This window comes from Chiloscyllium plagiosum, unplaced genomic scaffold (genome assembly GCF_037043375.1).
Source record: "Chiloscyllium plagiosum isolate Xiang-an unplaced genomic scaffold, Cpla_swu_hap1 HiC_scaffold_18, whole genome shotgun sequence".
Classification (NCBI taxonomy): domain Eukaryota; kingdom Metazoa; phylum Chordata; class Chondrichthyes; order Orectolobiformes; family Hemiscylliidae; genus Chiloscyllium; species Chiloscyllium plagiosum.
Genome location: NW_028270156.1, coordinates 80,774,248 through 80,791,834, shown reverse-complemented (window position 1 = coordinate 80,791,834; position 17,587 = coordinate 80,774,248). Strand labels below are relative to the sequence as shown.

At 46.8% G+C, this 17,587-nt stretch overlaps 1 protein-coding gene across 2 annotated transcripts in view; it reads right to left on the bottom strand.

Moving 5' to 3' along the window:
* celf1 (cugbp, Elav-like family member 1) overlaps positions 1 to 9,516 on the bottom strand; it is a 215,901-nt gene extending 206,385 nt beyond the window's left edge. The window contains exons 1-2 of one of the 2 annotated variants that reach the window (XM_087996846.1): positions 9,471 to 9,516; positions 7,279 to 7,333 (exon numbers count right to left, since the gene is read on the bottom strand). The gene's annotated coding sequence lies outside the window, so the exon portion shown is untranslated. The remainder of the gene's footprint in view (positions 1 to 7,278; positions 7,334 to 9,470) is intronic. The other variant, XM_087996847.1, reaches the window with a different exon arrangement.
* Between the last annotated feature and the right edge of the window lie 8,071 nt (positions 9,517 to 17,587).

Sequence of the window (17,587 nt, the reverse complement as noted above, 5' to 3'; positions counted from 1 at the left end):
AATAGCGTGGTCAAGGTGGCATACAGACATTTATCAATGTAGTTCTGCATCACAGCACAATAGTAACGATGTGATTGTACTAGAGGGGGTGCAGAGGATGTTGCCTGGGATGGAGCTTCTTCGCCACAAAGAGAGACTGGATGAGCTCAGATTTTTGTTTGGAGCAGTGAAGGTTAAGGGGAAATCTGATAGACTTGGAAAAGTTATGAGGGGCATGGACAGAGAGATACAAAACAGCTGCTCCTCTTAGTTGCAGGGTCAATAACAAGGGAGCATACCTTTAAGATGAAAGGCAAGCAGTTTAAAGGGGACCTGGAATGTTTTTTCACCCAGTGGGTGGTAGGATCTGCAATGCCCTGCCTGGAGGGTAGTTGAGGGAAACCTCACAACTTTTAATCTAAAAGTACTTGGACAAGCACGAAGTGTCAAAATATTCAAGGCTATCAGCCGAGTGCAGGAAAGTGAGACTAGCATAGATTTAGAACATTTTTGGCAGTACACACAAAATAGGCCAAAGGGCCTTTTCTGTCCTGTATGCTTCTACAATTCTATGGAATTCAGTATCCGTCAGACAGTAGGGAGCCCCCAGAGTTTTAATGCAGCTTTCGGTGCACAGACCAGGTTTACGACCAGGAATGTAAACATGCAAGACTCGCTTTTGATTTAAGATGATCAATAATTGATTTTAGCTTAGGAAACCCGGGGAACAGAACCAGTTTGAAGCTAGAAATGACAGATGATCGACAGACTGAGAAAACCTAAGCATCAGCTCTGTGAATATTCATGCGAGAAAACTTCACAGTTCACAGAAAACACAGGAAAATGGGGTTGAGTTGAACTTAAAGATTTGAGACAGAGGCAATCTCCCTAAATGTGAAATGATAAAGGGATGGTGCTGGGGAAAATATGAAAGCTGTGAGTTTTAAGATCTTTCAAATTCTTCTATATTTAAATAGCTTAGTTTGTTTTATTTTGTCACTTTTCCTTTTATGTAGTAAACTTCAGTTTTATCATTGAAACAGTCACAGGAGGCTGTGGATTTCAGTGGGTGGTCACCATGTTTAGGATATGACTTGTCCAGTGGTACCATAAGCTGGGAATATAACAGTGTGCTCCGATCAGTCTCAATAATCATGGAGGTCATAATCACATCACCTATAAATAATTAGAGAGGCAATAAATCTCATGATATTTACTCAACAAGACTCTTCTTGTTAGATCAGAAAGGTGGATCTCCTCATCCACACTCGACTAGTGTTTCTCTTGTGCAATCAATATTATGTTTGCCTCACATGAAAACGGTCGCCAGTTCGAAACAGGACAGAAATATCTGGAGAATGTATGCATCTCCACGCGAGTGGAAATTTTTTAGGGATTCTTGTAGTGGAGTGGTAGTGACCCCAACTCGTTGGTGAAGGTCCAGATTCAAATTCCACCTGCCCCGGAAGTGTGTCGTAACATCTGATTTTAAAATATCCACCAAACCATTTAAGGCTTAAAGGTATTACACAAACTACAAAGCAGCCCCGAAGTTAAATTGTCATTCTTCCTTTGGGCCAATTGATAGGGACTACTTCCTTCAACACTCAAACAAATTCTTTGTACAAACCATTCATACCACAGTTGTCAATTTGCAGTCACCTCCAGAGCCCCTTTATCTACAATGTTAAACTTCTGAACACCAGTTGGTGAATGAGGAAACCAGTCGTCGGTTGTCAAGTTTTAGAGTAATTGGCAGAGTGTCATAACAAATATACAGTTTCTTATTCTACCATTGATCACCAGTATAGCCCCTCAATCTACAACCCACTGTCATTAATAAAAGTAAAGCATTCAACAAAAACTTAAACAAAATTAAAACCTAATTCCCCAGACCTATATAATGTACTTATCCCACAGTGACACCCAGCAGTCTCAGACGGCCATGAGCAGATGCCGCAGCTCCCTCCCCAGAGGCACTGAAGTACACACACCACCTACAAACGTGGAGAAGGTTGTTGGGTCAAATGACATCCACAACCTCCTGCTGCACCTGTTAAAGGCCCTTTGACCTGTAAATGACCATATCACAGAAGCAGCATCAGATTTACAAAAGGGAAATCAAGGTCAACAAATCTACAGGAATTTTGAGAGTAGTCGTACAGTTGATCAGAAGAGCCAGTTATACAGTTTACTTGGACTCTCAGAGGTCTTTTAACAACGCCCCATCCAAGAGATTAGCACTTAAAGTGCGTGGAATTGGGAGTAGTGTACTGACATGAATAGAGAGCTTTCAGACAAAGTTAAGAATAAAGAGACTTTGTATAATTGTACAAGTATGGTACTTCAGGAATCAGAACTTGCATCCCAGCTTTGCACAATATACATTAACAATTTCAATGAGGAAACTAAATATAATATCGCAAATTTTGTAGATAACACAAAAGTGGGTGGGACAGTGAACTGCAAGGAGGATGCTGTGATGTTTTAGTGTGATTTGGACAAATTGAGAGAGCGATACATGTACTGCACATGCTGTATGTGAATAAATGTGAAGTTGTCCACTTTGTAGCAGAAACAGGAAGGCAGATTACTTGATTGGCAACAGATTGGGAAAGAGGGAAACGCAATGAGATGAATGTGACCTTCTATACCAGTCACTGAAAGCAAGCATGCAGGTGCAGCAAGCAGCAAAGGCAGCAAATGCCTTGTCGTCTTCACAGCGATAGGATCAAAGTACAGGATGGAGAAAGTGAGGACTGCAGGTACTGGAGATCAGAGTTGAGCGTGTGGTGCTGGAAAGGCACAGCAAGTCAGGCAGCATTTGAGGAGCAGAAGAATCAATGTTTCGAGCAAATGTTGATTCTCCTGCTCCTCGAATGCTGTCTGACCTGCTGTGTTTTTTCCAGCACCACACTCTCTACTCCAAGTACAGGATATCTTGTTGTAATTGCAAAGGACCTTGGTGAGACCAAATCTGGAATATTACTTACAGTGTGGAAACAGGCCCTTCAGCCCTACAAGTCCACACCGACCCTCCAAAGAGCAACCCACCCAGACCTAGTCCCCTAACACTACGGGCAATGTAGCATGGCCAATTCACCTAACCTGCACATCTTTGGACTGTGGGAGGAAACCAGAGCACCCGGGGAGAATAGTTGCCTGAGGCGGGAATTGAACCCGGGTCTCTGGCGCTGTGAGGCAGCAGTGCCGCCCACGGTTCTCCTTCTCTGGGGAAGGATATTCTGGCTATGCAAGGATTTGGACAAAGGTTTACCAGACTGATTCCTGGAATGGCAAGACTGAAATACAAAGAGAGGCAGGATCAGACGGGACTACATTGCAGTTTAGAAAGATGCCAGAGTGTTGTTTAGAAACCTAACAGGATTAAACAGGGTAAACACAGGAAGGATGTTCCTGATGTGTGAAGCATCCAGAGCCAGGGCTTTAGGCTAAGGACATGGGGGTAGTCCATTGAGGACTACAAGGAGAAATTTCTTCAACTGAATGGTGAGCCGTAGAATTCTCTGTTACCGAAAGTTGAGACGAAACACTGAATGTTTCTTAATAATAAAAGAATCAAATGGTATGGGGAGAGAAAGGGATTTTGAATGATCGGCCATGATCATATTCTTGGCAGTGTGGAGGAACAGAGGGATCTGGGTGTGCAAGTACATAGATCCCTCAAAGTTGCCACCCAAGTGGACAGGGTTGTTAAGAAAGCATATGGTGTTTTGGCTTTCATTAAAAAAGGGATCGAGTTTAAGAGCCACGAGGTTTTGCTACAGGTCTACGAGTCCCTGGTGAGACGACACTTGGAATATTGTGTCCAGTTCTGGTCGCCCTACTACAGGAAAGATAGAGGCTTTGGAGAGGGTGCAAAGAAGGCTTACCAGGATGCTGCCTGGACTGGAGGGCTTGCCTTATGAAGGTTGAATAAGCTCGGGCGTTTCTCTCTGGAGAGAAGGGGGAAGAGAGGAGACCTGATTGAGGTATACAAGATAATGAGAGGAATAGACAGAGTCAATAGTCAGAGACTTTTCCCCAGGGCAGGATTGACTAGTACGAGAAGTCATAGTTTGAAGATATTAGGAGGAAGGTATAAAGGAGACATCAGAGGTAGGTTCTTTACGCAGAGTTGTGAATGCTTGGAATGCGTTGCCAGCTGTGGTGGTGGAAGCAGAGTCATTGGGGACATTTAAGCAACTGCTGGACATGCACATGGATAGCAGTGAGTTGAGGGGTGCATAGCTTAAGTTACTATATTTGACATTAGGATTAAATCTTGGCACAACACCATGGGCCAAAGGGCCTGTTCTGTGCTGTACTTTTCTATACTGAATGGCAGAGGAAGTTCAAAAGGGCCAAATGGCCTACTCCTGCTCCTACTTTCTCTGCATGAGTCTGTCCTCACCATCCCTCCTGCCATTTGCATATCGGATGGCCAAAGATCAGAAAGCTGGGACTGAAATGCTTTACAAACCCCGAGGAGCAATCCTACAAAAAACAAGGGCTGCAACACCTCAAGTCTCCCTCAAGACACTCCCCATCCTTTCCCTATTGCTGAGACATAACCCTGGTACTCCCTCCCTAACAGTGTAGGTGTACCTACTAAAAATGGATGGCAGTGATTCAAGGCCTCAGCTCATCACATCTTCCAGGAAAACTAGGGACGGGCAATAGCCCACATTACCTGAATAAATGAGGAAAATACAAAATAAAACAAATCTCACTAAATAGTTAATACATATGCTAATCTTGGCTTTATTAGTTGAGGTAGGAGAAAGTGAGGACTGCAGATGCTGGAGATCAGAGCTTAAAAATGTGTTGCTGGAAAAGCGCAGCAGGTCAGGCACCATCAAAGGAACAGGAGAATCGACGTTTCGGGCATAAGCCCTTCTTCAGGAATGAGGAGGGTGTGCCAAGCAGGCTAAGATAAAAGGTAGGGAGAGGGACTTGGGGGAGGGACGTCGAGAATATGATAGGTGGAAGGAGGTTAAGGTGAGGGTAATAGGCCGGAGAGGGGGTGGGGACGGAGAGGTCGGGAAGAAGATTGCAGGTCGAGAAGGCGGTGCTGAGTCTGAGGGCTGGGACTGAGAAAAGATGGGGGGGGGGGAAATGAGAAAGCTGGAGAAATCTGCATTCATCCCTTGTGGTTGGAGGGTTCCTAGGCGGAAGATGAGGTGCTCTTCCTCCAGGCATTGTGTGGATCTGACGAGGGAGTCACGGAGGGAGTGGTCTTTCCGGAACGCTGATAGGGGAGGGGAGGGAAATATATCTTTGGTGGTGGGGTCTGTTTGGATCCACACCCCCCCCACCAACCCAACCTCCACTCCCGGCACTTTCCCCTGCAACCGCAAGAAATGCAAAACTTGCGCCCACGCCACCCCTCACTTCCCACCAAGGCCCCAGGATCCTTCCATATCTGTCACAAATTCACCTGCACCTCCACACACATCATTTACTGCATCCGCTGCGGTCTCCTCTACATTGGGGAGACAGGCCGCCTACTTGCGGAACATTTCAGAGAACACCTCTGGGACACCCGGACCAACCAACCCAACCGCCCCATGGCTGAACACTTTACCTCCCCCTCCCACTCCGCCAAGGACATGCAGGTCCTTGGCCGCCTCCATCGCCAGACCATGGCAACATGACACCTGGAGGAAGAGGGCATCATCTTCCGCCTAGGAACCCTCCAACCACAAGGGATGAACTCAGATTTCTCCAGCTTTCTCATTTCCCCTCCCCCCCATCTTTTCTCAGTCCCAACCCTCAGACTCAGCACCGCCTTCTTGACCTGCAATCTTCTTCCCGACCTCTCCGTTCCCACCTTTTATCTTAGCCTGCTTGGCACACCCTCCTCATTTCTGAAGGGCTTCTGCCCGAAGCGTCTATTCTCCTGTTCCTTTGATGCTGCCTGACCTACTGCACTTTTCCAGCAACACATTTTTAAGCTTTATTAGTTAAGATACAGAGTTTAAGAACAGGGAGGTTATGCTTGAACTGTACAAGATGTCGATTAGGCCACAGCTAGAGCACTATGTGCAAATGTAGGATCCACATTAGAGAAAAGATGTGACAGAACTGGAGAGAGTGCAAAGGAGATTTACCAGGATGTTTTTTTATCATTGACAGGATGTGGGTGTCACTGACAGGGATAGGCAATAAATGATGGCCCAAAGTGCCCCAAACAGCAGCTGAGAGTCATCCACATGCACGGTGATGGCCTAGTGGTATTATTGCCAGGCTGTTAACTCAGAAACCTAGATAATGTTCTGAGGACCCTGGTTCGAATCCTGAGATTAAAGTTCTTACAAACCCGTGCAGCAATCCCTCAAAAAAAACTTTTCCTATGTTCCCCTCAAGATAGTGAAAGGATGGTAGACCATAATCATAATCCTGGAACACTGTCCCTAACAACACCGAGGTACACCTACAACAAATGGATTGTATTTGACACCAGTTCCCAGCTGTTCAGGGGAAAGAATCTGATGAAGTGGGAATCCCACAGGAGACCCCTTGCCATCTCCAGACAGCAGGATGTGGCACAATGGACGGAGTGTTGTTTAAGGCTCGTTAGAATGACACTGCAAACAATAAATCAAACCAACTAGTTAATCAAAATTCATGGGTGACAGCCATAATCTCTCTTGAGACCTCTTCGACTAATCATTGAATGAAAGCCACCAAACAGTACATCCTTCAACTTCAATCAGACAACTCAGCACCAGCCCACATGTTGGTAAACTTTGGACCTGGGAGTCCCTGCCTCCAGCAATGTGAAAAATCAAATGGCTTCAGGCCTCGAAAGACTAATGTGCCAAATCAGGTTCACGATGTCTTACAATGTCAGGAGTCTTACAACGGTGTACTCCACAACCACCTGAGGGAGCAGCGCTCCGAAAGCTAGTCCAATTAAACCTGTTGGACTATAACCTGGTGTTGTGTGATTTTTTTTTAACTTTGTACACCCCAGTCCAACATCGACATCTCCAAATCAGGTTCACAATGGTCAAGATCACAGCTCTTGATTTTATTCCGATACTTTCAGAGATCAAAGCAACTTCACAATAGTTAAGGTTTCCATTCTTCACCATAAACCAGTACTGCAGACTATCCTCAGCCTGTCATACAAAGCAGCTGAAAAATTTAAAACTGGTCCCTCTATAGACTGTTTGCTAAAATCAAGATCCAAATACTCTTCACAGACAAATCCACACGGGCCAGCAGTAAACAAGTAATCAGACACCAGCAGCCCTTCCAACAGCCAGTGAAACATATTTTAAGAACACTTACCTTAAAGCCTTCCTTGAGTAATACTCTCTGCTGCTCGATCGCGACCCTCTGAACCCTCGAGGAAAACAAGAAACCAAGTTCAGCCAAAGTCAAAACCTGCCAAAAAGCTGAGAATGGTGCATCCCGGCCAACGAGTACTACACCGCCAGTCTGAGAGACAACACTGAATAGAACAGACATGCAAAATGCACAGGTTCAGAAAGCTACAGCTCCTCACTTCACCACGCAGCTGTAAAAAATCAAATGACACCTCCCACAGCAGTGTCACTGTCTTGCACGGTTTCTGTTTTTAGTTCAACCATGCCCCAATGTCATTTCTCTTCCACTGAGTCAGAAGGCAGTGGAAACAAGTTCCAATTGAGAGGTATGGGCACAAAATTGAGCCTGGTATTTTAATATGGTGGGGGAACTTGTCAATGCACCAGAGGGAGTGCTGCACTGTCAGCGAGCCGGGCCACTTGCAGCGCCACACCGTCACAGGGTCAGCACCGACCCGGCGCCGCGCCGCCACAGGGTCAGCGCTGAACCGACGCGGTGCCGCGCCGCCACAGGGTCAGCGCTGAACCGACGCCGCGCCGCCACAGGGTCAGCGCTGAACCGACGCCGCGCCGCCACAGGGTCAGCGCTGAACCGACGTCGCGCCGCGCCGCCACAGGGTCAGCCCTGAACCGACGCTGCGCCGCGCCGCCACAGGATCAGCCCTGAACCGGCGCCGCGCCGCCACAGGGTCAGCGCTGAACCGACGCGGCGCCGCGCCGCCACAGGGTCAGCGCTGAACCGACGCGGCGCCGCGCCGCCACAGGGTCAGCGCTGAACCGACGCGGCGCCGCCCCGCCACAGGGTCAGCGCTGAACCGACGCGGCGCCGCGCCGCCACAGGGTCAGCGCTGAACCGACGCGGCGCCGCGCCGCCACAGGGTCAGCGCTGAACCGACGCGGCGCCACAGGGTCAGCGCTGAACCGACGCGGCGCCACAGGGTCAGCGCTGAACCGACGCGGCGCCGCGCCGCCACAGGGTCAGCGCTGAACCGACGCGGCGCCGCGCCGCCACAGGGTCAGCACCGACCCGGCGCGGCGCCGCCACAGGGTCAGCACCGACCCGGCGCCGCGCCGCCACAGGGTCAGCACCGACCCGGCGCCGCGCCGCCACAGGGTCAGCACCGACCCGGCGCCGCGCCGCCACAGGGTCAGCACCGACCCGGCGCCGCGCCGTCATAGGGTCAGCACCGACCCGGTGCCGCGCCGTCACAGGGTCAGTACTGAGGAAGTGTTGCACTATGAGGATCAGCACCGACCCGGCGCCGCGCCGTCACAGGGTCAGTACTGAGGAAGTGTTGCACTATGAGGATCAGCACTGACCCAACGCCGCGCCGTCAGCGGGCCAATATCAAGGGAGCAACACTTTATCAGAAAGCTACTACTCAGTGTGTTGGAGGGTGCCAAGGACATGCCGTAACTTCAGAGGTTCAGCGTTGAGGGAGTACTGTCAGAGGGCCAGTCCTGAGGGAGTGCAGCACTGCTGCAGTCAGTCACACGGAGTGCATAGTGCCCTTTCAGATGAATAATACTGAGGTCTCATGCCACTTTGTCAGAGGATAAGTACAGAGGGAGTGCCACACTGTCGGAGGGTCAGTACTGAGGGAGTGCTGCTCTGTCAGAGGGGCTGTACTGAGGGAGCGCTGCTCTGTCAGAGGGTCAGTACTGAGGGAGTGCTGCTCTGTCAGAGGGTCAGTACTGAGGGAGTGCTGCTCTGTCAGAGGGTCAGTACTGAGGGAGTGCTGCTCTGTCAGAGGGTCAGTGCTGAGAGAGTGCTGCTCTGTCGGAGGGTCAGTGCTGAGGGAGTGCTGCTCTGTCAGAGGGTCAGTACTGAGGGAGTGCTGCTCTGTCAGAGGGTCAGTACTGAGGGAGTGCTGCTCTGTCAGAGGGTCAGTACTGAGGGAGTGCTGCTCTGTCAGAGGGTCAGTACTGAGGGAGTGCTGCTCTGTCAGAGGGTCAGTACTGAGGGAATGCTGCTCTGTCGGAGGGTCAGTGCTGAGGGTACAGTAACTGTTAGGTGGGGTTAGGTGGAAAGGCTGAATGATCGTCGGTTAATCGTTCCACGTGGACTGTGATACCTTCCTCTGTAACTGTAACCCTAACCCTTGCCTCTCCCCCCCCGTGTGTGCCTCTCCTCAGGAGATGCTGATATCTTACCCGCTCAGCGTCACTCTCTCTCTCTCTCGGCTCCCACAAGAAGACGCGCTCAAAATGGCCGAATTTCCGCTCCCAACAACCCACGGGCATGGCAGGCAGAGGCGGGACACTCAACATGGCGGGTCCACGTTCCCGGCGCGGGACACTCAACATGGCGGGTCCACGTTCCCGGCGCGGGACACTCAACATGGCGGGTCCACGTTCCCGGCGCGGGACACTCAACATGGCGGGTTCACGTCCCCGGCGCGGGACACTCACCACCTCTCAGGGATCGCCATGACGTCAGTGCCTCTCTGCAAGTTGGATAAATGGGAATATTTGGACAAAAATAAAGCATTGGTATAAGAGAGCATGAAGAGAGGAGAAATGAAGGAGTGTTGGTGTTACAATGTGGTTTGGAATCTGAAACTTATATTTTTCAATTTAAAAGTCACACAACACCAGGTTACAGTCCAACAGGTTTATTTGGAAGCACTAGCTTTCGGAGCTCTGCCCCTTCATCAGGTTGTGGAGAATAACGTCACAAGACAAGAATTTATAACAAAAATTTACAGTGTGATGTAACTGAAATTATATATTGAAGAAGACCTGGATTGTCTGTTAAGTCTCATCTTTTGGAATGAACATGTTGGTTTCAGTTCTTTCATGTGTAAATCGCAGAACATTTTTAAAATTACATTCCAGAGTGAACTTTAACAATTGGTGTCATGTCAGCCCAGATAATAGAGTAACAGAGATGTACAACACGGAAACAGACCCTTCGGTCCATGCCGACCAGATATCCCAACCCAATCTAGTCCCACCTGCCAGCATCCAGCCCATATCCCACCAAACCCTTCCTATTCATATACCCACCCAAATGCCTCTTAAATGTTGCAATTGTACCAGCCTCCACCACTTCCTCTGGCAGCTCATTCCATACAGTACCACAATCTGCATGAAAACGTTGCCCATTAGGTCTCTTTTATATCTTTCCCCTCTCACCCTAAATCTATGCCCTCTGGTTCTGGACTCCCCCACCCCAAGAAAGAGACTTTGTCTATTTCTCCTATCCATGCCCCTCTTGATTTTATAACACCAAAATTGGAGGTGTAATGGACAGTGAAGAAGGTTACCTCAGATTACAATGGGATCTTGATCAGATTGGTCAAGGGCTAAGAAGTGGCAGATGGAATTTAATTCAGATAAATGCGAGGTGCTGCATTTTGGGAAAGCAAATCTTAGCAGGACTTATGCACTTAATGGTAAGGTCCGAGGGAGCGTTGCTGAACAAAGAGACCTTGGAGTGCAGGTTCCTAGTTCCTTGAAAGTGGAGTCGCAGGTAGATAGGATAGTGAAGGCAGCGTTTGGTATGCTTTCCTTTATTGGTCAGAGTATTGAGTACAGAGTTGCGAGGTCATGTTGCAGCTATATACGACATTGGTTAGGTCACTGCTGGAATATTGCTTGCAATTCTGGTCTCCTTCCTATCAGAGAGATGTTGTGAAACTTGAAAGAGTTCAGAAAAGATTTACAAGGATGTTGCCAGGGTTGGAGGATCTGAGCTGAAGGTGTGAAGTGCCCTGTCTGAGGCTGTCTATGTCCCAATGTTCAGACTGATTCTCATCTAAAAAAGGGATTTACAGAATCGTGCATGGATTCATGCAGTTTTTGAGCAAAATAAATGTAATTCTGCAAGTACAAATTCACCCCACAAACTTATATGTGTGTGTGCGTGCACGTGGGGCTATGAGTATCTGTGAGAGTGTGTGTGTATGTGAGTGTAAAGGGGTATAAGTCTGAGAGAGGGTGCGTGTGAGTGTGAGAGTGTATGAATGAGTATCTGTGAGACAATGTGTGTATGTGTGTGAGTGTGAATGTAAAGGGGTATACGTTTGTGAGAGGGTGCGTGTGTGTGAATGTGGGAGCATATGAATGAGTTTATGAAAGAGGGTCTGTGTATGAGAGAGGGTCTGCGTAAGTGTACGGATCTGTAGGTGTGTGTGTGCGCACGCGTCAGTGGACACTTGAAAGTACTCAAAGATGCCCTCATAAGAATAGGGTATGATGCTCAACTCATCGACTGCCAGTTCCGACGTGCCACAGTGAGAAACCGTAATGACCGCCTCATGTGTTGCAACCAACAGGGTACTCTTCTTTGTCCACTACTTCCCAGGAGCCCAAAAACTATGCTATGTTTTTCACAGCCTGCAACACATTATCAATGAGGATGAGCACCTTGCCAAGACACTCCCCACGCCTCCACTGCTCGCCTATAAACAACCACCAAACCTTAAACAGATCGTTGTTCGTAGCAAACTGCCCGGCTCTCAGGACAACACCATACAACCCTGTCATGGTATGCGCTGCAAGACGTGTCAGAGTGTGGACATAGATACCACCATTACACATGGGGACACCTCCCACCATGTACGTGGCAGATACTCATGCAACTCGGCCAATGTTGTCTGTCTCATAGGCTGCAGGCGAGGACGCCCTGAGACACGATACACTGGTGAGACTGAGCAGAGGCTACGGCAATGAATGAATGGACATGGCACAACAATCAACAGACAGGAGTGTTCCCTCCCAGTCGGGGAGCACTTCAGCGTTCCAGGACGTTCGACCTCGGACTTTCGGGTGACCATCCTCCAAGGTGGACTTCAGGACAGACAACAATGCAAAGTAGCCAAGCAGAGGCTGATAGCTAAGTTCGGTACCCATGAGGATGGCCTCAACCAGGACCTTGGGTTCAGATGCCCCACTGCACCATACACACACACTCCTACAGACCCTTCACTCACGCAGACCCTCTCTCATATACTCGTTCATGCATCCCCACGCTCGCATGCACCCACTCACAGACTTATACACCTTGACACTCACACTCACACAAATACACATATATACAGTCTCGCACAGACACTCATAGCCCCTGCACACACACATCCACATGCAGGTTTGTGGGATGAATTTCTACTTGCAGAATTACATTTTATTTTGCTCAAAAACTGCATGAATCCATGTAAGATTCTGTAAATCCCTTTTTTTAAATTAGAATCAGTCTGACCATTGTGGCACAGACAGCCCCACAGGGAATTAACACCTTCAAAACCTTATCTGGGCCAACATGACACCAATTGATAAAGTAACTTGAGAATGTAACTTTAAAAAGGTTCTGTGATTTGCATATGAAAGAACTGAAACCAACGTGATCATTCTAAAAGACTATAACCAGGTTATAGTCCAACAGGTTTAATTGGAAGCACACTAGCTTTCAGAGCGTCACTCCTTCATCGGGTGGTAGTGTCCAACACCAGCATCTGCAAATCATTCTAAAAGATTCGGAGATGCCGGTGTTGGACTGGGGTGTACAAAGTTAAAAATCACACAGCACCAGGTTATAGTCCAACAGGTTTAATTGGAAGCACTAGCTTTCGGAGCGATGCTCCTTCATCAAGTGGTAGTGGAGGACTGAATCCTAACACACAGAATTTAGAGCAAAAATTTACAGTGTGATGTAACTGAAATTATACATTGAAAAACTGATTGTCTGTTAAGCCTTTCATCTGTTAGAATAAAGTGATGGTTTCACTTCTTTCATGTGTAAATCACAAAAGCCTTATTTTAAAAAGTTGCATTCTCGGGTTAGCTGTTCACAATGGTGATAGATAGCTAGTATGCTTCCAATTAAACCTCTTGGACTATAACCTGGTGTGTGATTTTTAACAATCTAAAAGATGAGAGACTTAACAAACAATCCAGGTCTTCTTCAATATATAATTTCAGTTACATCACATTGTAAACTTTTGTTCTAAATTCTTGTCTTATTACGTTATACTCCACAACCACTGATGAAGGAGCAGCACAGAAGGGAGATAGAGGGGTTGGTGACATGGTGCAATGAGAACAACCCCTCTCTCAACATCGTCAAAACTAAATAACTGATAATTGACTTTAGTAACAAAGGAGGAGAACACGCCCTCATCTACATGAGGAACTGAGGTCGAAAAGCCTTGGGCGACTGTCTGTGGAGTTTGCACGTTCTCCCCGTGTCTGCGTGGGATTCCTCCGGGTGCTCCGGTTTCCTTCCACAGTCCAAAGATGTGCGGGTCAGGTATATTCGCCATACTAAATTGCCCATAGTGTTAGGTGCATTAGTCAGAGGAAAATTGGTCTGGGTGGGTTACTCTTCGGAGGGTCGGTGTGGACTGGTTGGGCCTTAATCTAATCTAATCACTCCGAAAGCTAGTGCTTCCAAATAAACCCTATGGACTATAACCTGGTGTTGTGTGATTTTTAACTTTGATGATATTGGCAGCCTTACTGTGGCAGCGAGCCATGTAAATGGAGTCCATGAATGGAAGGTTGGCTCCTGTGATGGCCTGGGGCTGTGCACACCACCGTCTAGTTTCCTGCAGAGCAGTTTCCATACCAGGCCATTATGCACCCAGACGGTATGCTTTCAATCATGCATCTGTAGATGTTGGTGAGGTTCCTTATGGACATGACATATTTCCTGAGCTACCTGAGGGAGGAGAGGCTTCTTTACTGTCACAACTACATGGGAAGACAGGTTATCGGTATTTTTCACTCCAAGGAACTTGACCTCAGTTCCATTGATGTAAATGAGGGCATATTCTCCTCCTTTGTTACTGAAGTCAATTATCTGTTCTTTAGTTTTGACAATGTTGAGAGAGGGGTTGTTCCCATTGCACCATGTCACCAACCCCTCTATCTCCCTTCTGTGTTCTGACTTGCCGTTGTTACATATCTATCCTACTACAGTGGGGTCATCAGTGAACTTAGATACAGTGTCCAATTGGAATTTAGTTACGGGTGTACAGGAAGTAATTGTATTATAGCTACAAATAAACACATTTAAAATATTGACATAGAACACCACTAACCAAAAATCCTGTCCCCTTATAAAGTTCAGTGGTGTTTGCTTTCCCAATTCTGATGTCAAGATGATCTTATTTCCCTTAGTGTTCAGTTGTCTTTTCTCTGGAAAGTTCCACAGGTGTGTAAGAAGTACAGAGGGACTGATTCACTCAGAAAGTGTCTCTGATTTATGAATTCAGAAATCACGGCTCACGGCAACTCTTGGAATAAAGGTTTTATGATCTTATGGTTTTCTTCAGGTTTAAACTATGGTTTTTATCTGCACAGAACAGGCAACTTCTACTGGGGAATTCAACAGTACACACTCCTGTGTCTTTCTCTGTGTGGCTGTGTCTCTGTAACTTGTTTCCAGTTCCAACCTGCTCAGTTAGTTAAGAACCAATCAGCTTCACTTCTTTCTCCTTGCAGTCAACAGTTTTTTTTTGTATTTTACTGGGAAAGAAAAGTTTTTAGGTTTTTTTTTAACAAAGTTACAGAACTAGTACAACATGGTGTAACTGCTTTACAATATAATAGCAACAACCATTTAAATAAACAAAACCAGAGACCTGGTTTTGCATTCTCCCCGTGTCTGCGTGGGTTTCTTCCGGGTGCTCCGGTTTCCTCCCACAATCCAAAGATGTGCAGGTCAGGTGAATTGGCCATGCTAAGTTGCCCGTAGTGTTAGGTGCATTCGTCAGAGGGAAATGCGTCTAGGTAGGTTACTCTTCGGAGGGTCAGTGTGGACTTGTTGGGCTGAAGGACCTGTTTCCACACTGCAGGGAATCTAATCTATCTACAAACTACCAAACAACAAAAGAGGATATTTTAAAAAAGCTCTATATATTTTTTAAAAACAACAGTATGGTAAGTAACTAACAAAAAAGAAAACAAAATAAATAAATAAACATTCAAAATAGAATTATACCAAGTCATAACAAGATAGCTTAATTTACATTCAATAAAATTACAATATTCAAAGCACTCTCATTGCAGCTCCCCATCAGTGGGAGCAAGAGTGAGTAGACCCACATTTCTACGGGATTCTTCTTCCTAGGGGTCCCCAAACCGACAGACACAATCCTCACGGCTAGACTAAGGCCCTAGATAATATGGCCGATACATCTACATCGATATAGCTCAAGAAGGGCTGCCATGTTCTATAAGACAATTCCGTTTTCTGGTGCACCATATTCATAAGGAAGTCCAGGGGAATATATTCCATAACTATCCTGTACCAGTTCGAGAGTCCTGGGGAACTTTCCGATATCCAGCTCACTAAAATGTTTTTCCTCGCACAAAAAGAGAGGATAGTAAACAGTTTCTTCCCTTGTACATCTAGCGAGGGAAAATTTGGAAAACCCAGAAGGAGAGACACTGGATCCAACCCAATCTCGGCTCCCAAGATCTTTGAGGAGAAAGTGAGGACTGCAGATGCTGGGGAGCAACTTTTCAGCTCTTTCAGCTCCCAAGATCTTTGCCAAGGCATTCGCTACACTGTCCCAGTACCTGCGGATCTTTTGGCATGTCCACAAACAATGAGTGAGGGTACCGACTTCTATTTTGCACTTAGGGCACATTGGGGACACTCCTACCTTAAACTTTGCAAGCCGTTCTGGCGCCATGTGGGCCCTATGAAGTATCTTCAATTGAATAGCTTGAGTCCTATTACAAATTGAGATCTTCCTAGCATTTTCCCAGATGTCCTCCCACATCTCTGAGGAGATTTCCACTCCTAATTCTTGAGTCCAGGATTTATATAGTCGTTCCATGTCCTTCGTCACATTATTACCTAGCAAGTGATAGAGAGTACTGATCGAGGGGGCACCCACTAGCCAAAGCACTTTCCTCTCCATATCCAATTGATAAGGATTAACCATCAATGTAGTTTTTTTTGTATAAAGTCTTACACTTGAAAATATCGGAAGAGGTCCTTGCTAGGTAGCCTAAACTTCTGATGTAATTTTTCTAAGGACATCATGACCTCCCCATGAAATAGATCTCCTGAGCTTAAATCCAGTGTTTATCAAGCCTGGTTAAAATCCCAATATTCCCACTATAGGAGTGAGGGGGAGGTTTTTTTGTAAATTACCCTCACCCTGTCGCATCATCCTTCAAGCTTTGACTGTGTTGAGGACAATCGGGCTTTTACAATGATCTGTGACAGTTCTCGTCTTGTCTATAAACAACAGGATGATGAGGGGGCATTTTGCCTGGGAAGCCTCGATGTCCAACCAAATTGATCGTGGATCACAAGAGGCCCAATCAGCCACATATGATAGCAAGGAGCTCAGTTGGTACTTCCTGAAGTCCGGAAAACCTAGATTCCCCCCTTTCTTGTGAGAGCTGCAGTTTATCTAATTTGATAAGGAACCGTCTATCCGAGCGGCATAAAGCCTACGCAACGCTTGCCTCGGCAATATCAAAGGAAGCATTCTCATGGGGTATAATAGGCAAGGGAGAACATTCATCTTGACCAGAGCTATTCTCCCCAACCAGGATATCGGGAGATCTTCCCAGTGCCGAAGGTCCTGCCTCATTTTCTCTAACAACTGCACATAGTTAGCTTTATATAGCTGATCAAAAGCTGGGGTAATAAAGATACCTAAGTACAGAAAACCACTCTGTGACCACCGAAAGGGGAAACAGGTTCCATCCCCAAAGTTGGATATGCTGGTAAGACCTCCCGCCGGCACGGCTTCTGATTTCACGAAATTAATTTTGTACTCTGAAAACACACCAATTAAGCAGGGCACAGATGTCAATGGATCAGTTAAGAAAACAAAGATGTCATCCGCATAAAGAGTGATTTTATGCTTGTCTGATCTTACCTCTGGCGCTGTTATGCTGAGATCTGTCCGAATGGCTTCCGCCAGCGGTTCGATGACTAGTGTGAATAATAGTGGCGAAAGAGGGCATCCTTGGCGACAATCTCTGCCAACACTAAAACTATCTGAATTTATACCATTACTAAATACCGCTGCTTTCAGTTTACTATATAGCATTGCGACCCATTTGGTACAAACTTCTCCAAGGCCAAACCATTCCATGATATAAAAAAGGTACGGCCATTACACCCGATCGAATGTTTTATCTGCGTTTAGGGCAACGACCAAGCCCAGTGTTGCTCTTTACTGGCATACTTATACCATATTAGGTACTCTTCTAATATTATTACTAGACCTATGACCCTTAATAAAGCCCATCTGGTCCTCTTTTATGATAAACAGCAATACCGTCTCCAGTCTTGATAA